Genomic DNA, 17,111 nt, shown 5'->3' on the forward strand with positions numbered 1-17,111 from the left:
ACAACAACGAGCAAGACAGATTTTTAATCCTCACGAATTCCAGGCAACTGCAATAAAAAAAATGTAATTCCATTGCCAGTCCTTCAGGCTGACATAGCAGGATTCTTCTTTTGGCCTCTTTGTGTTGTGAACATCTCTGCATCAGTGTAGCAAAACAGCATGATGTGGTTTTATTCTGTGGGTGAAAGGTCACCGTCAACATCATTACCAGCCTGAATCATTGCTCCTGTAATCTATTATTCATCATATAGTGCTGCTGTGTTAACATTCTGTGAACAAAGTCCCCCCGCTCTGTACACGCCATTATAGTTTTCTCCATTGCTTAATCAATGTTAATGAAACTGGAGTCAAAGACATCAAAACCAGTCCCTGCACAACCAAAAGCATATTATCCTATGCAAAAGCATTGGTGCCTTATGCATCTTTCCACACAAAAATTGAAATGCACTGTTAAAAAACACCAAATGCCTGCACAAGATTCGGATTTCCCCACATATGCTAGTAACTGGATGCAATTAACTCCATTTGCATTCATTCTGACTGTACATGTGCAACAGCAAATTTGTTCAGTTTTTCAGTTATCTGTCAGACCTAAATCATGAATAATAGGAGCCAGTCCTGTGCTTCCAGCACATCTGTGAAAATTTGTGTACAATGCTCCTTTCAGAGGAAACAGACATGCTCTTGACCCTGTTGACGTGGAGTCATTATTGACACCAGATGTCATTGTTTCAGGAAATGTTACAATTATTGACAAAAGCAACTTCAGTTTTTCATTTTATATTACAGGAGTGCACTTCTGGTGCTGAACAACATATCAAACAACCATGTGCTTTCTCCTTGGATCTGAATTAATGCAAACTGCACATGGATATAAAGTTTACTTGTACATATAAATACTTATTGCTCAACCAAAATTCCAGCAACAGTAAGACATTTGGGTGTTGGCTAAGGAAACGTATTAGTCTTGTACATCATCAAACTACATGCACATGAACATAGGCACAGTCCTACTCAGCAAAAACAGGAAATATGGAACTCATTCTGCGTTTTAATTGAGATGTTAGATTATCCTCAAGAGAACCAAAAGATATAACATTGGCAAGAAAATTTTCCACTGGGAGGTCAAAGTTAATCAAATTTCAGCTCAAGGGTCTTACCAGGGACGTTGTTTTTCAAGAGGGGTATATGACTCTGAGCTGCACGGTAGCACAATAACTTATTGCCTGCCGTCTTGCCCCATAAAGGGGTTGAGCAGTGAACATGCGCCATGATGTTATTGGACCACAGAATGCATTACCGGAAACAAGCAATGAAATTACAGAGACAATCAACTTACTGAGTTCTTTTCCCCAGTCGCCCGGTGATGAGGCCAATAACACCACCACCAATAACAGAGGTTTGTCTCTGGTGGAATTAAAGCAAAGCGCAAACACTTCCCTTAGAGACCTGGTGGGTTCCAGGCAATGCGTTACCGTTACTTATTAAAAACCTGGATCCTCTTGTTACCCCAACTGCTGTTCTGCTCTACTTTTTTGTGAGTGAGGGTCTCAGGGGGCCTCTTCAGGTGGTGGGATCGTTTTAGATACCGCCCAATGAGTAATTAATCATGGCTGGCAACCTGACAAGCATTAAATAACCGACTGTCCGAAAGCCTCTCCTCTCTAATCCTCACGCACACAAATAGCACGCTGGTTATTTTAGATTCAATTTTCTGACACATGTGCCCCTTTCTGCAAAAATAAAGCCTTGCTGTGACTGGATCAGGGACAGACTTGAGCATTTACACTCAGCCTAAAAACTGAGCCTTTTGTTATACAATGTATGGTACAAATTTATATGAATCTAATAAATGTATATACTCCAATAAATATAGCCTAAAGTCAGAATAGTTATGTAGTAATTAACCACCAATAGTCAGAAATCACCATTGCATTTGGCAGTAATTGATTTCCATATGTGTTGATCTCAAATATTTAAATGTGAGTACTACAGTGATGCTCCTCATGTCAATAACAAATGAACCTGGTTACGTGCAATTGTCTCCTATCAATAAACATCTGTGGATGTAATATTCAATGGAATGTTGTAGCTAATTGGCTCCAGTGGAACCAATTAAACTTGAGCCCGTTCCAATGAGTAATATAAGCAAAAGGATATTAATGAAATGGATTTAAATGAAATAGCTATCTCGTTGGCCAAGATGAATATACTGCAAGAACTCAGTGTCATTTGAATTCTAATCATTTAATCGCAACAATGTTCTATGAGAACATCTACAGCTTATATGCATGTAGTTTCAATTACTTTAACTGATGTTGTGAAATGAGAACATCAAGAGATTGGAAAAGGTCTCTTTATTTCCCAAGTGTACATAAACAAATCTGTTACAGATTATTGTTTTGACGTATCAACACAGCCTCTTGTTCTCGGTGCTGGCAATGCCAAACAGTTATACTGTTGGTGGGAGTGTATTTTTTTTTCAGTTCCTTCATTTAGAAAAAGCCTCTAGTGGCAAGGTAATGCATGGCAATAATCATGCAGTTGACCTTTCCAAGTTAATTCATTCATGGGTTTTCTCTTTCTTCTTCCAGATATGGGTGTTGTTGGTTATTGATGAAGTCAGTGGCCATTATTTGGTCCACATGTCAAATGGAATTTTTGGTGATAAATCAAATTCACCACATTTATTTACAAGATCTTCAAGCCAAATTGCTCCAGAGACCTGATAAGCACTGACCATATGGGCAGAGATCGATAGAAAACATATCAATTACTATTGATTCTTGATACCCTTTGTTAACCTCTTGACCCAGATTGTGGTGTGGAAGTGCTGATGTTGGGGTCAGTGGCTTCTCTGGTTTCAGATTGGTGAAGTTGTCTGTGGATTTATATCTATGATCATTCTCCATTTCCATTGGGAAACTCCTCCCCAAACAAATGATCAAGACCTGATTAATTCCATTTCAAATGTCTTTCAACTTTACCACCAAATAAAAAAAGAAAATAAATGAATTTTGAATTCAGGAGGGACACAAAATAGAATATCACTGATGGATTAACACAAGGCTGTCTTGCAAAAATATCTCTTGAATTCTTGAGTGTTACCATGTGTTACTTACAGTTTGTCATCCCTGTGAGAAGCATCCATTTTTTGGCCCAGCAGCATACATTTTCTGGCCCAGTACCAAATATGAACTTGATATCTGATAAAAAAGAAAAGACAAAATGTCATTTCTCCTGTGTAAATGTTTGCTTAGAACAACAACAGTTCTTTCAGAAGAGCTTTTTAAAAGAGTCTAGATTCAAATTCCTCAGTTACTGCAGAGCCAACCACCCAGTTAAAAGATGACAAACACCACAAAGAATCCATTTTTCTCTCTTTCTTATTGACCCTTGTGTCCTGTAGTCCATATGCGGAGTCCATATGAAGCCATGCCACTAGGATTTTTCTGAAACCTGAGCTGGAAGAAAGGCACGGCTTAATGGGACACACTTGAGCAATTGATGGGAAACGGCTGCATCGTTCATCCACTGAAATGACATACTCCACGGGCTCTGCTTGTATTTCACACATTCTCACTGCCATCTTCAGCGAGAAAGAGAATGCATGTGCGACTCTTACTGTGGGTAATGCCTCGGGGCCCAGAATGCTATGCTACTGATGCTATGCCATCGTTGTTGGAGACCCCCCCCCCAGCCTGCCACCCCCCCATTCCCCATCGCCTCTTAGGCCGTGACTGAGTGGCAGGACAAAACGAATGCTGACGGCGGGGCAAAAGAAAACCCACACAGGAGCCGGCGCGATTCAAACCCACGCAACACGACGACAATTATCCTCATCAATCAACACACACTTTCCCCTGCTCAGCCACCTCCAGCTGTACCAACGAGTACAAGGGGAGAGAGGAGGCAGAGCAGGAGGCAAACTGCACAGATTGCTCGTTGGCACATCTGTGTCAAAGGTAACTAGGACCCAACAATTTTACATCCACTGAAATTCTTACTTGTGTTGATGCAGCAGAGGTTGAGAAAAAAAAAAAAAAAACAGCACTAATTTGTGTGTAGCTCTGTTCGGCATTTGATTTCACCAACCTGTACAAAAGGGAAGTGACTCACCGAAAATGAGTCAAGCACACTTTGTAGGTCTCCACACAAAGTAATAACAGTGAGAAAATTAACACATCGTCTAAAACCATATGAACGGAACAGTAGTGAAATGGACCCACGGTCAAAAGACTCTTAGTGAATTTTTTCACTTAAATAAACGCATGATGGGTAGTAAATAACTACTTCTACTTCTTTTTAAAGCAACATTGCTCTTTATAAACACACAGATGTTTACAAAGCTTACAATTTAACAGGAAACGATTAACAATGAATGCATGATTCATCCGCGGATTCATCCACAATTTCATTAGGAAACAGGAAAAGTACAGATAATAGGCAGGTGGGGGGTGGTCTACCTGTAAATACGTAGTCCTCCAAACTTGGTCATGATTTGTTGTTCCCAAGATCCTGCCCTGGGATGGGAGGGGGTCTCAGATCAGGTCAAGTGAGGCAATGGGCTGCAGCAGACCCTCCTCCCCAGTGGTTTCCTCTGCGTTAGGGAGTGTTCATGCCGAGCGGAGGAGAGGGTTATCAGGGCCTCGGTGAGCATAGCATTACTCTCAGGAACACTCAATCACAGGGGTAACGCTGGGGGTGAGCTAGCAGTCTCTCGCTGCTGGGTCTGAGATTCAATTCGCTCACAAGGAGGGGGTGGGGGTAGGGGGTGCCGGAGGAGGGGGGTTACAGGCATTGGGGGGCATATTCACTGCAGGCCTCGAGTCAACCCACTTGTTTTCACCACATGGGGCAACAGAAAAGAACAGAGTGTGAGCACAACTGACCTTGGTCTCCTTGCAAGGCTGAGGCAGTTCATCACAGCCTGTTTCTCACTTGCCCTTTGTTTCTCAAATAGTACAATTTTGTTTAGGCAGCTCTAGGCCCTGGGGGACATATTCTGCTGTGTATCAACACTAGTTGTACTTCTGCATAGTGCTTTTTTTCATTTCCCTAATTCACCACTTAACTCCAGACGCCCAATCTGTTCAGATCCGCCTGTTCTCTTAATTAATGCCAAGCTTGGCACATTTGAATATTAAACAAGTGCTGAAGTTCATCGCTTTTGTCTCTCTGCTGAACTAAATTTATAAAGCGATGCTAAAAACAGCAGATAATGTATGCTCATTATTATTTATTATTTTCCAAATTGTGATCAACATTTAATGCCTAATGCAATTCTATTTCAGCTGGGTGGCTACGACAAGCCCACTCTGTGTAGATCCTGTAAGGTTAAGTAAATAACTTTGTTATTCATTCCATGTGAAAGACAGCTACTGCTGCAAAGGATGAGAATTATTTCCTCTAAGACTAACGTCCATGTGTGCTCACATGTACGGCTGCATGTCACATGTACCACAAAGGACTCGGCACACACAGATCTTCTTTACTTTCTTTGAATACAGAGGAAGGACATAGCCCATAGGCTGTCTTTCACTAAGAGAACAAGGTTACCTACCTACCCTATGTTTTGTATCATAGATAGGCAGCCACTAGATTGTATAATGTAGAGCAATACTATAGAACATGTTACAAGGAAGAGGCTATCGGGTCACCCTTTACCAACTGACATAACATGTTCAGGTTTAAGTGAGGCATAATATGTGGACAGATGACTACTGTATGTAGAAGTTCCCAGGAACTGAACTGGTTCCCTGAGCAACACACTCATGTAGTAGCACATGGTGCACGGGAGCAAAGTAACTACAAACTATAACCACATTTTGATGGAAGGTAGCCCTCTGAACAGGGGCGGAGCTATAGGCGGGGCAGGCGGGGCAGTTGCCCCTGGGCCCGGGCCCCTCCTGAGTTGCAGGGGGCTCTTCATGGCCCCGATGTGGGCCCCCTTTAATGCACATTCCAGGCTGCGTCCTTACGATCAGTGCTCTTTCTTCTCCCACTGACAAATCAATAAGCCAAGCCAGCTCAACTAGGTGCCGGTCCCAAGCCCGGATTAATGGGGAGGGTTGGCATTAGGAATTATAGCCTAAACTATAATGAGAATAGATGATTAACTGTTTAATATTGGCCTATGGTTTTGCACTCCACTCTTGTCACTGGCATAGGCGGGGTTGGGGCCGGGGGGCCCTTGACCAATTTCTGCCCCAGGGCCCTTTGTAAAGTTGTTCCGCCACTGCCTCTGAAGCATAACACTCATAAGGCAGTAGATACTAGGGCACTGAGATGAGAGGCTACTGCTCAGAGTAGGGCAAATCCAGTTAAAAAAAAGACCCATAACATGTGAACCTTAACTGCACTGGGTCAATCTGAGTCAAAAAGGCACTGTCCAAGTCTGAGACTCAGAGGAGGTTTATTACACCCAGAAAACCCCAGAAATTGACATATGCCCCTAAACTATGTCATCAGGAGGCAAGGGGCAAGACACACAAAGTAACCAGCACTCAAAGGATGTGCCCAAAAGGTTTGAATGCAAGCAAGAAGACTAAAGGCCAGCACCACTGTCAAACCCTGCTAAATACTCTTTGGTAATGCTATACAAACGCACAGTATATACCATTCCTGATAAACATGCAGGACTGGTATGAAGTGCCGTACAGCCAGACAGAGAGTCTTTAGCTCCAGTATAATTAAGCAAAGGGTGGTCTAAGTAGGACGACAATCCTGCTGATTCTCCTGCTGATGAGTGCCTTTACTACCATGCACGTTTTGAATCTTGAAAGGTGTAGAAGGAGAGGAATCTGCTGGCCCTCACTGGCTGCCAGTGAACACAGTCTGCAGTAATGAGACCTGCTGTTGCTAAAAGGTAGCTAGAAGAGGCAAGCTTGCAAGCTACCTGAAATCTAGTTAATTAGCTACCATAGCTGTAACAAAAGTGAGTGCAGCTAGGCAAAGAGGTCCAAGATTGAATCTACTGAGACATACAGCAGTGTGAGTACAGGAAAGGCAGCAGCCTCAATTTGACTTGTCACTGTTAGTCCTGTTACCTTCCCTGGCAGACTTTAAATATAGAACATGGTGGGCAGACACACTGTGGCTAAAAGGTAGCTAGGGGTGGCAAGCTACATAGCTACAGAGACGAACAGCAGAATGAGTCCAGGAAGGGCGCCAGCATTTAACTTATCCACTTCCTGCCACAAAAGGTCAATATATAAACTAGAAAAAACCCATCTATTACTGTGAGGTAGTGGAACAAGCTAGCTAGCTACTGAGACTACTAAAAGGGCCAACAGCTGACCTGCCCTGATGACTGCTCTCTTCTTAAGGCTACAAGATCAAAGCCACAATCTCTATAGTTATTTAAAAATAATAATCCAAAAATAATCATTTAATAAACAAACTAAAAAACTAGCTTTCTCCATATTTTACAATGGCCTTTGCTCATACACTCACCTGATACAGAAGAACTTGCCCAGTATGCATGAGAAGCAAAAAAGGAATTTTTATGTTGAGTCCTTTACAGGATGTAAGACACAGAGTCATGCATGTGGACTCACATTCATGCCAGCAAGCCCTGCAGAAAAAAAAAAATCCCATCCTATGTTGCCGAGGCAGCAACATTACATTTCATTTTACAGCTCCATGTCTGTATACAGTGGAGAATAGTAACATTTTTAGTCTCTTTAGACATTTTGCTGTTTATCTTATAAAGGCCATTAGATTCCAATTCTTGCCCTGCTCTCCCCCAGTGTCAGGTCGTTTTAGCTCCAGCTGTCTATGCTCCAATATAAACGGCAATTCTAAATAACAAACGTTGAGAAAAGTAATGCATTGCATAACCTACACATTTGAGTGACTTGAGACGAAGTGATTTGAGCACAGATTTAAAGGAGGGATGGGTTAGCTTGATTATGTCACCGGCACTTAATTGAAGACAGAAAGGGGATTGAGACTGTGAATATGCAGAACAAAATATCCTGGGGTGGAGGGGGGGATACAGCGACTGGGTAACGCAGTTAATCATGTGGCCTGTCGGCTTCATCTCTCTGCAGAGTTCTCTCTGCAGAATCAGCCATTTCTTCCACTCCAGCAGCCCGTCTGAACTCACTCTGCCTAATAAGGTCCCACTCTCTGCCAAACTCTCATTCGAGAGGAACATCCAAAGCCCGTGGCTCAAAAGCCGATTAGAGCAAACACAAACAAAAAAAAGGTTCTTTTCTCTCTTCTTTTTTCTCTCTCTCAGTCCCACTTTTACTCTCTCTCTCTCTCTCTCTCTCGCTCTCTCTCACACACACACACACACACACACACACACACACACACACACACACACACACACACATACATACATAAAAAGCAAACAAAAGCAATTTAGTGGCCTTTGCGCTTGTGTTGAATGTGTTCGTGCTGTAAGAGTTCATTAGCCGATATCCTGATATTCAATTAGCTGGGAGTCTTTCCTTGATGAGTGTAATACACTCAGCACTGTCATGTTGTAAACTAGCTTCCCTGTGTGGCTGCAGAGGCAGATTAATCAAAAATTGATTTCTCCTGTGGCTCACTTCTTAAAATGTATTTTGTTCAAAAGGAATAATATATCTGTTCACCAAATTTGAGTGAAACTATTTGTCAAATATCAATGATTAAGTAAAATCATACAGTGATGGCTAGGCTCTTGGTCAATGCAGACACTGATATGATAAGACTGACATACTCTCGCTGTTATTTCCAAGTATAATTTGTCAGACTGATTAGCACTGTCTGAAACTGAATGGAAGATGTTTGTCTCTCTACACATTTATTGCCTCATGAAATATTGCCTTTCATTAAATCAACTTAAAAAGCCTGCATTTTCCAGACATTATTCACTTGCCATCAGTAACTGCAAGTTCAGACAGCCCTTTACAGCATAGTTTGTCCGAACAAATCCAACAGAACAACTTCCATGAATCCGTTTCAGAAGAATCAGCAATAATTTAGAGAATGCAAATAGACTGGTGACTTATCTCTTGTCTTTACTTTGACATGTGTTAACATAGAGACCAGCAGAAGGCCTTTCCACAATAAGTGTGTTGACCAACCCCAGATTCAATAGTTGGTTGGCCCAGAACCAAGATGAGTCAAACATAAGCATGCACATAAAATCAATGTTCACTCCAAGCAAAGTGGCATTGGCATTGTTCAAATATCAACAGTAGTTCATGATATAAAATAATAATAAAGGTTTGACATACAGACATGAAGATTTCTTCCTCCGAGATGGTGGGCATCTGTTTAAATCTAATGATCTCACTCACTCATTTTCAAAACAAATGCAAAATTGTTTGTCATACTAAAAATAGTATAGTGGTACAAAAAAAGAGAAACTTTAAAGATAGTGATACTAGCACTTGAGCAGCAGACTCGAGACTCCATTAGTTTAAATTCAAACTCCCAGATTGTGTTGCATTAGAATGGAAAAACATACAGTTAAGGCATGTCAGTGGAAATAGAGTTATTGTTTTTGTCTAAGACCTCACTTTTTTCTTGTAGAGTTTTATTCATCTAAAAACAATTTTCCTGGAAAATGGAAGAGTTACTCACTCCTCACAATAACACAAAACATCGATCAATAACAATTCACACATGCAGTGCCATTATGGCCATGCCAATCACAGAATTCTTGCAGTGAAAGGAAAGTTCAGTGCTATCTGTTTATCTAGCTAACTTTTATTCCCTTTCTTCTAAATTAAACATACTCAGCGTTGGCTCTGAAACATTTTGGAATTACAGCTCTTTGATATACCAGTGATGATAATCAGGAACCATTCTGTGAAAATATTTACAATGACTGATTTAATTAGTGATTCACACTGATTGCAATCATGTGGTGAAGAAATATTCACAACAATGCAATTCCAAAAATAGCTACAACAGCTAGTGAGCACAAGACTGAAATATACTTTTAAAATATTACCCATTAACATTTTAGAACATATTATCAAAAAACTACTACTACTAATATTAATATTTGTTTATATGGTACCTTTTCTAACCTTCAAAATTTTTTCGATTTGGTGGGTGTTGGGAGCTAAATGAACATGGGTGATCGACTGCAGCCAATTTGTGGCTGACAAAATACCACACATGAACTCAAACGTCCAAAACGCGCCCCCAACGCGTTTTTAGGCTGACAGAATCATTTCTCAGTTTTGGCCTACCTAAGAACTCAGACGCCCCCTGATGACCATGAGAAAGGCTGTGGAACATCGGCTCAGACAAACTTCTTTCTCAAACAGAGCATGTTGTTCTCAGAGTATGCACTTGAATGCTTTGATCCCTGTAGATGACCCTAAACAAAGATGTCACCCAGAGTGTAAACACATTGCATGACTACCTTTCAATAATTAGGATTCAGCAGCAAACCAGCAGCGAAAACCTTTCTCTCGGTCCCACCCAACTGGCTCCTCATATTGAGGATGATTGACAGACAACCCTGTCTACTGTATTGCTTTCCTATTCTTGTTTAATAATTTTCCCAGGAGGTTGGATATTTGGCAGCTCATTTAACCCTTTCAACATGTTTTACTGTTTAAGATCGTATTGCAGTTGGCAGCAGAGCACATATCCATTGACTGTGAAAGAACAAATAGTTGGACTTCTAAATATAATAAAAATTGACAATGCCTTTTCCCCTCACAAACCAAATTTCCTTTTAAAGTCATTCTCGTTATTTCATGCACACTGTCTGCACCCTCTGTGAAATTACTGTGCAGAGACAATGCAGTTTGAGAACACAGAAATTTAGTATTAGCATTGCCTGAAAAATAAGACTTCCTTCCCTGTAAAATCTTAATGTGAAAGATGTTGTCCACTCACAGTGAATACTGGTCTCAGTGAACAAGAGAATTTGTAAACAGAGGAAGAAAGAAATGCACAAGCTGCCAACTTAATTTTGTTTCCCTTCACACCAAAACAAATTTCAAAAGATTCATGGTCAAACTTTAAACACGCTTATCCATTTTTGAAGTTCTTTACATGATGCAGTCTGACATTATAGACAAGCCGAATCTTGATTTACAAAGTCAACAACAAAAAAAATCCCAAGTGTAACTTCTCCCAGTGCTAACAGCTGGACACTTGGTGCTGCAGTACATCAAAACCATTGATCACACACTTAAATTTCTTCATTAGGACAGTAGAATATATGACGGGACTCAAACTAGCTGAGAAAGCAATTTCTGAGCATGCATAGCAAGGTTGATTTTTTTTTTTTAGTTTTATGTGCCACAGTTCTGTGCCCTATGTGTTAACCCTTTTAAAATCTTAAACAGGCTCTAAATCGCAAAACAACTGAATTTGCATGTTTTATGAACTATGTTGCCGTAATCTACCTTGACATTCACCATGTATTCCTAATTATATGAAGTAAATAATGTGCGACATAAAAGTGAACCTATAACATAGCCTTAATGTAGTGCCTTGTCTTCACTGGTCAGGTTACAGACTGACTCTAGCCTCTAGACAAATTGTGAGCATCTCCGTTGTCACTCACACCTATCCAAACCTGTTGTAACATCACCGACCTGGACGACTTTTGCTCAAACAAACCTGTCCAGGGGGACATGTCAGTGACAACATAATAAAAGTGGGCATGGCTCATTGAATGTGACACACCTCCTACTTTCATGCATTGCATCCAGCTAGTGACACAGCTAACTTAGCTGGCTAGGTTACATCTCATTATTGTACAAATTGATTTGCTTAAAACATAGACTTTTTGAAATACAAGTCCATTTCCTGGCCATGTTGTTTTCCCCTCTTTAGAGCCGGTTTCCAGTAGTTCTGAAAGGAACTCTCTGCTTTATGGCCACTTGCTGACATGAAGTCCCTGGTTTGTAATCCAGCAACAGAGAGCCTTTGCAGAGTTGTCTAATCTACAAAAGTGCGCACATCTATACATAAGTGGTATGGCAGACTCAGATGGGAGACTTTTAAATCTCTGGCTGGGAGACTGCAGGGATGGAGAATCGTTGTTGTGCACCCACTCCCCTGACAACCCTCAGGCCACACAAGGTAATTTATTGGTCCACATACCCCCGTGAAGCACAAGCAAGCTTGACAGTAATTGGTCATGAGTCAAGTTCATTTCCAAGCGCTGATTCTATATAACTTGCTAGCTAAGAGCAATACATGCTCAGTATTTGATTGCAGTTAGTTAAATAACTTTGATGACATTTTGAAATGTGTTGAATCAGTGCTCTGTCTGAGATGGTGCCAACTACCTACACCAGGCACCCTTACTTTATCTATCAGTGAATGACAGTTTGTTATTGATTGATGTAAAGTGATCAGTCAATTTTGACTAACATGGAATGCCAAATTGACCAGAACTGGTCAGAACTATCCAATATATAATATGTTATTTAGATCCCTCAATAATAAATCCCTGTCTACAGGCATACTTTGCTCCATTATTAGAGGGCAGTGATCCAACAGGTTTTCCAGTTCTCTTGAAACCACCAATGCTGACAGACTATCGGGAGGTTAAATTGGTATAATTAATTCAGTGATGAGTAAGATCAGATGGTTAAGTGCCTGGCTGGAAGCAAAGCCTGCATATAACTGAAATTGATTATGCTTTTCGATTGTGAGTAACAACTGGTAAAGTTTTTTAGAGCTCCTTTCTTCAATAGTCTTCTTTAGGCTTCCACATGGAAGTCAGATGTGAATGCCTGCCTCTTCCTAACCTTGTTAACACCTGACCTTCAGGGGGTTATGCCTCTGGTTCATCTGGAGGGAAATAAGGGGGGGTTCTCACAAACAACAGAAGAACATGAATTCAGATCCAGCTAGGCATAGCAGCTTAGGATGGGGCAGTCTCTCTTCCTTTTTTCCACCTCCTATTTGCGTCATTCAAAGCGTCTGAATGAGCACAGGGCAAATTTGCATGGGTTTTCATCCTCTTTCTGAGATGGGATTCGCCCAGTGTCAGCAAGGGTGAAATCCTGCAAATTCAGCTGAAACAAAAAGATGCCAAATGTTGCCTCCTTTCTCTCACTCCAGTGGCCATTTTACATGTGCAAGAACGGGGAATGGAGTATTCAAGGGGAAATCAATTTAGTCTGTTGTCGGCGTGCTGTACAATTTGGTTACAGTCTGATCTCAAGAAAGTGGCACAGTCATCTCTGACAGCTCTGGATTGAGCTCAAATAAATCTGACTTCAACTCCATTATGTTGACATGTTTATAAGAGGGTGCTGTTGTTGCACCATATAGTACATGCTGGAATTGCACACAAATCATCAGATATTATGTGGAGAACATTTTTAAAAATAAAAATTTGAAATCAAACCTGTGTTTAAGCCACTGACATGGTCCAGTGTAAAAATCCACAATTTTTTACATTCTCAATGTCACTTTCACAGACCTCTTACTGAGCTGAACAAGGAAGCAAATCAAACTCATTGCAGGACAGAGTGCTTTGGCAAATCATTTTTTTCCAACTTTTACACAAAATCTTTTAAACATGTTTTTAATGTTTTAACATATTTTAAGCTGGTATATGTCTTATTTTCATAAGATTTTTGTTATGATATTTCATAATGAAAAAAAAAGTCAGTTGCAAGCATGGTTCTAAGTACAGACAATTAAGTCCATAGACACATAAAAAAGAGGACCTGTGTGATGATGACGATCAATAGTTTAAGAAGGGCCATGCGCACACACTCACAGATGAGGACAAGGTGACAGTACGAGTGAAGTGCACAAAATCCCATCTCATAAATAACAATATATAACACAATAGGTAAACACACAGTAATGAGCTAAATGGCGCCAAAAGCTCATGGGAGACATTATTTTGAAAACAAGGGACAGCACACTCTTGCGGCCCTGGTGCAGTCAGAATCTCTCAATTTTCATTCAAAGCTGTAAGAAATTTATATTCATATGTATGTTTAAATATGTGCTTGAAATCTCAGCAAGAGAGCCTTATGAAGAGAATATGTCTGAAAAGAGCTCAAGTGAATGCTGATGAATGTTTCATAATGCACATTCACTTTTTATTTCAGAAACTACTTTTAATAGATTTCAGTTTTGGGTATTGTCACAATTATTCTTTTTTTCTCTCACTTTGAGACAGCTTACATTTTGGCAAAATACTTGTATTGTTTGTGGTGAAATAATCCATACCTTCATTTGCGGTATACATTGTCCTTTTTTTTTATCAAGGTCTTGCTTTGAATGCATGGCTAGCTCTCTGTAGATGCAAATGTCATATTCATAAAATAATGATCAGTCTCTCAAGTTGCACTGTGAGATGTTCATGATACATAGCACACCCAAAGGCACACAGAAATAGAACAACTGCATTAAAGACAACAAGGCATCCCTTTGTAGGGAAGAATAACAATGGCCAATAAAGCTAAGTGCAAGCTGCTTTGTATCACTCTTTTCAGAAGTCAGATCCTTGTCAGAGATGGAACAAAGTTCTTTTCAATTTTATGGAGAGGAATTTGACTCAGGACAAAAGCTATGCTCCTTGAGAATGTCAAAGCACCCATATGAATGAGTCACCTCTCATGTTTATGTTTTTGGGTGTGACAATAGCCAGCTTTGTGCCACTTGCAGGCAAGTCTACCATGTTTCGTCACTCCAAGGCATCTCAGCATCCTCTACATCTCCCCCAAGCATATCCTGACGGCGCTGTCCGTGAGCTGAAGTGACTGTTTGACCCATGACCCCATGAACAATGCACCAGAGAGAAGAACGTGGTCATGCATACATTGTCAGGCCCTCCGTGTGGATGAGTGCCCAGTGAAATGTGGTTTGAGTTGATGACGGTGGACATTTGGTACGAGCACATCTGGAGTTCAGTTCTGTGTTCTGCTCCTTTCTCAGCTCTGGTGCTTGCTCCAACAACAGGAAACCTGATACAGACCAGAGACAGAGGCAAGAGACATGACTGATAGCAGGGGGACAGATGGAGGCATTTGACCGATTTAGCCTCAGGATCTCTGAGTTAAAATGTGGAGATCTTATTTCATTCATATAAAGACAGCAGAGTAGTCTGCAGACCCAACATTACAGTACCTGGTGGAGAGTCAGCATGAGCGAGGAGGAAATTCTTACAGTTTTAGGCAACCTATTTAATGAATTCTTAAATTAGATATTACATTAGCTGCAGTTTGCCTCTAGGAATCCCTACACAAGATTTGGGATATTTGGGAGGGTAATTTGTCTAAACATCACCACGAGTTAAGCTTTCATGCCCTACTTTAATTGGAAGCAAGCTGCTGTAGCTGCTTGTAAGGATATTCATCTAATCAGCCTAACCTTATCCGGATCCAAGTGCTCAGCCTAAGAATAGGGATTGAGGGAGATTTCACATTTATTGAGGGTAATGTTCAGGGCTCATTATTTGTTTAGAAAGGGAAACGGCGCTCACAACAGGAGGCAGGAAGGAAGAGGACAACTGTGCCTTGGCCTGTTCGTACTGCTGAGCTGGCAGCGCATGCTACCGAAGGCGCAGACATCCCCCCATGCTTTACATCGTGATAAAGTTAGCGCCCTTACCCCCCAAGGGGCCAGCGCTGTCCATTAACCCAGGCACTTCATTGCTTAATGCGAGATGTGGAGATTGCGCTGCCCCTGCGCCCTGCGCGGCACATGTCAACACTCCTCTGTTGTGATTACCGCCGCTGGATTCCCGGCTCCTTTATTACATCTGTCCAGGCAGAGGGGAGGTGGGGGTGGGGGTGGGGGGAATGGGGGGATGGGGGGGGGGGGGGGGTGCTGGGGATCTGGGCCATCGGAGTCGCGGTGATGACTTCTTCACCAGCCGGCTGACAGTCACGTCACGATGACTGATGAAGCGTTGGATCCGTCCTGACAGGAGCTTTGCAGAACTCGCTGAGGAACCCGAGAGGGAGAGCATCATCTCGAGTGGTTGCCATCCCTCTGGTATATGATCAAACAAAAGCCGGCGGAGGCCAGCGAGGTTAATATTCAATATCATAGTCAGAGGGAAGCGTGACGGTGCGGTTTGGGGAATGGAAGGGGAATGTGAACGATTTACAGCGAATGGCATTGCATAATATGCCAAAGAGGGGTGGGTTGCCCTTGCCAGATATCACTTGCAGATGACAATTTGAAATGTAAGGTAGAAAAGCAGGGAGCAGGTATTGATACATATTAATCAAGGCAACATGTGTTGGAATCATAGCTCAGCTTCTAACACCCTAAGTAAATTAACAACATAAACAGAATTTTATGTTGAAATCAGGACAGCTGCAATTGTCTGAGTGGATCTTTACTCCTGCACATGACCCTTTGTGCTTTTGTGATTATGGAGACTGGCATCTGTCTCTAATGTCTGCACATTAGCCATGATGCCACAGGGTAGTTGGACACACATTGGTCAAGAGAGGTAGGGAAACACAGGAGTCCAAAATATTGGAAGGCTGGTGTTTATTACAGCAAGGTACAGGTGCAGAGGTGAAACATATAGAGTGGAGGGGAATATATATATATATACTAAAAAGGAAATACATACAAACTGAAACACAGTGTTACAACACACGAACACTTGTCAGAAACAACAAGAAAAGAAAAATACAAAAAACCTAGCTCAAACTACTGAGCAGACTTACAGAAAAGACTATTTGCAGTCTCAGGCTACAACTTTCTCTCCCAGGCCTTGCAAAGGAAATGGCTTATAATACTCTTTACCTCACAGGTTACCCCTGACTGGAGCGTGCCAACTTGAAGATGGGCAATTGCTGTCTGGATATCACACATTTAAAACCAGGCAATTCGTCACATAACAGCAATATTTTACTAAACACATAAAACCAGACAGCCTCATTTCAATCTACACAGAAGATAAATGGACTGAGATCTGATCATCAATGCGTTAAGAATTCCCGTAGGAGCATTAGCTGTTTCACCCAACGTCTATAAGAGGGGTACGCGCACAGGCGCGTGCCTTTTGCCTGTAACGGCACCTTACACGCTACCGCGTACACCACGAGGTAAGTTACCTTCTTCCACTGTTTCTGTTTAAATGCATATTACCCAACCCAGCTACACAAAATGTTTAAAGTAAATGCCATTATAAAGTCCACATT

This window comes from Megalops cyprinoides, chromosome 4, assembly GCF_013368585.1.
Source record: "Megalops cyprinoides isolate fMegCyp1 chromosome 4, fMegCyp1.pri, whole genome shotgun sequence".
Taxonomy (NCBI): Eukaryota; Metazoa; Chordata; class Actinopteri; order Elopiformes; family Megalopidae; genus Megalops; species Megalops cyprinoides.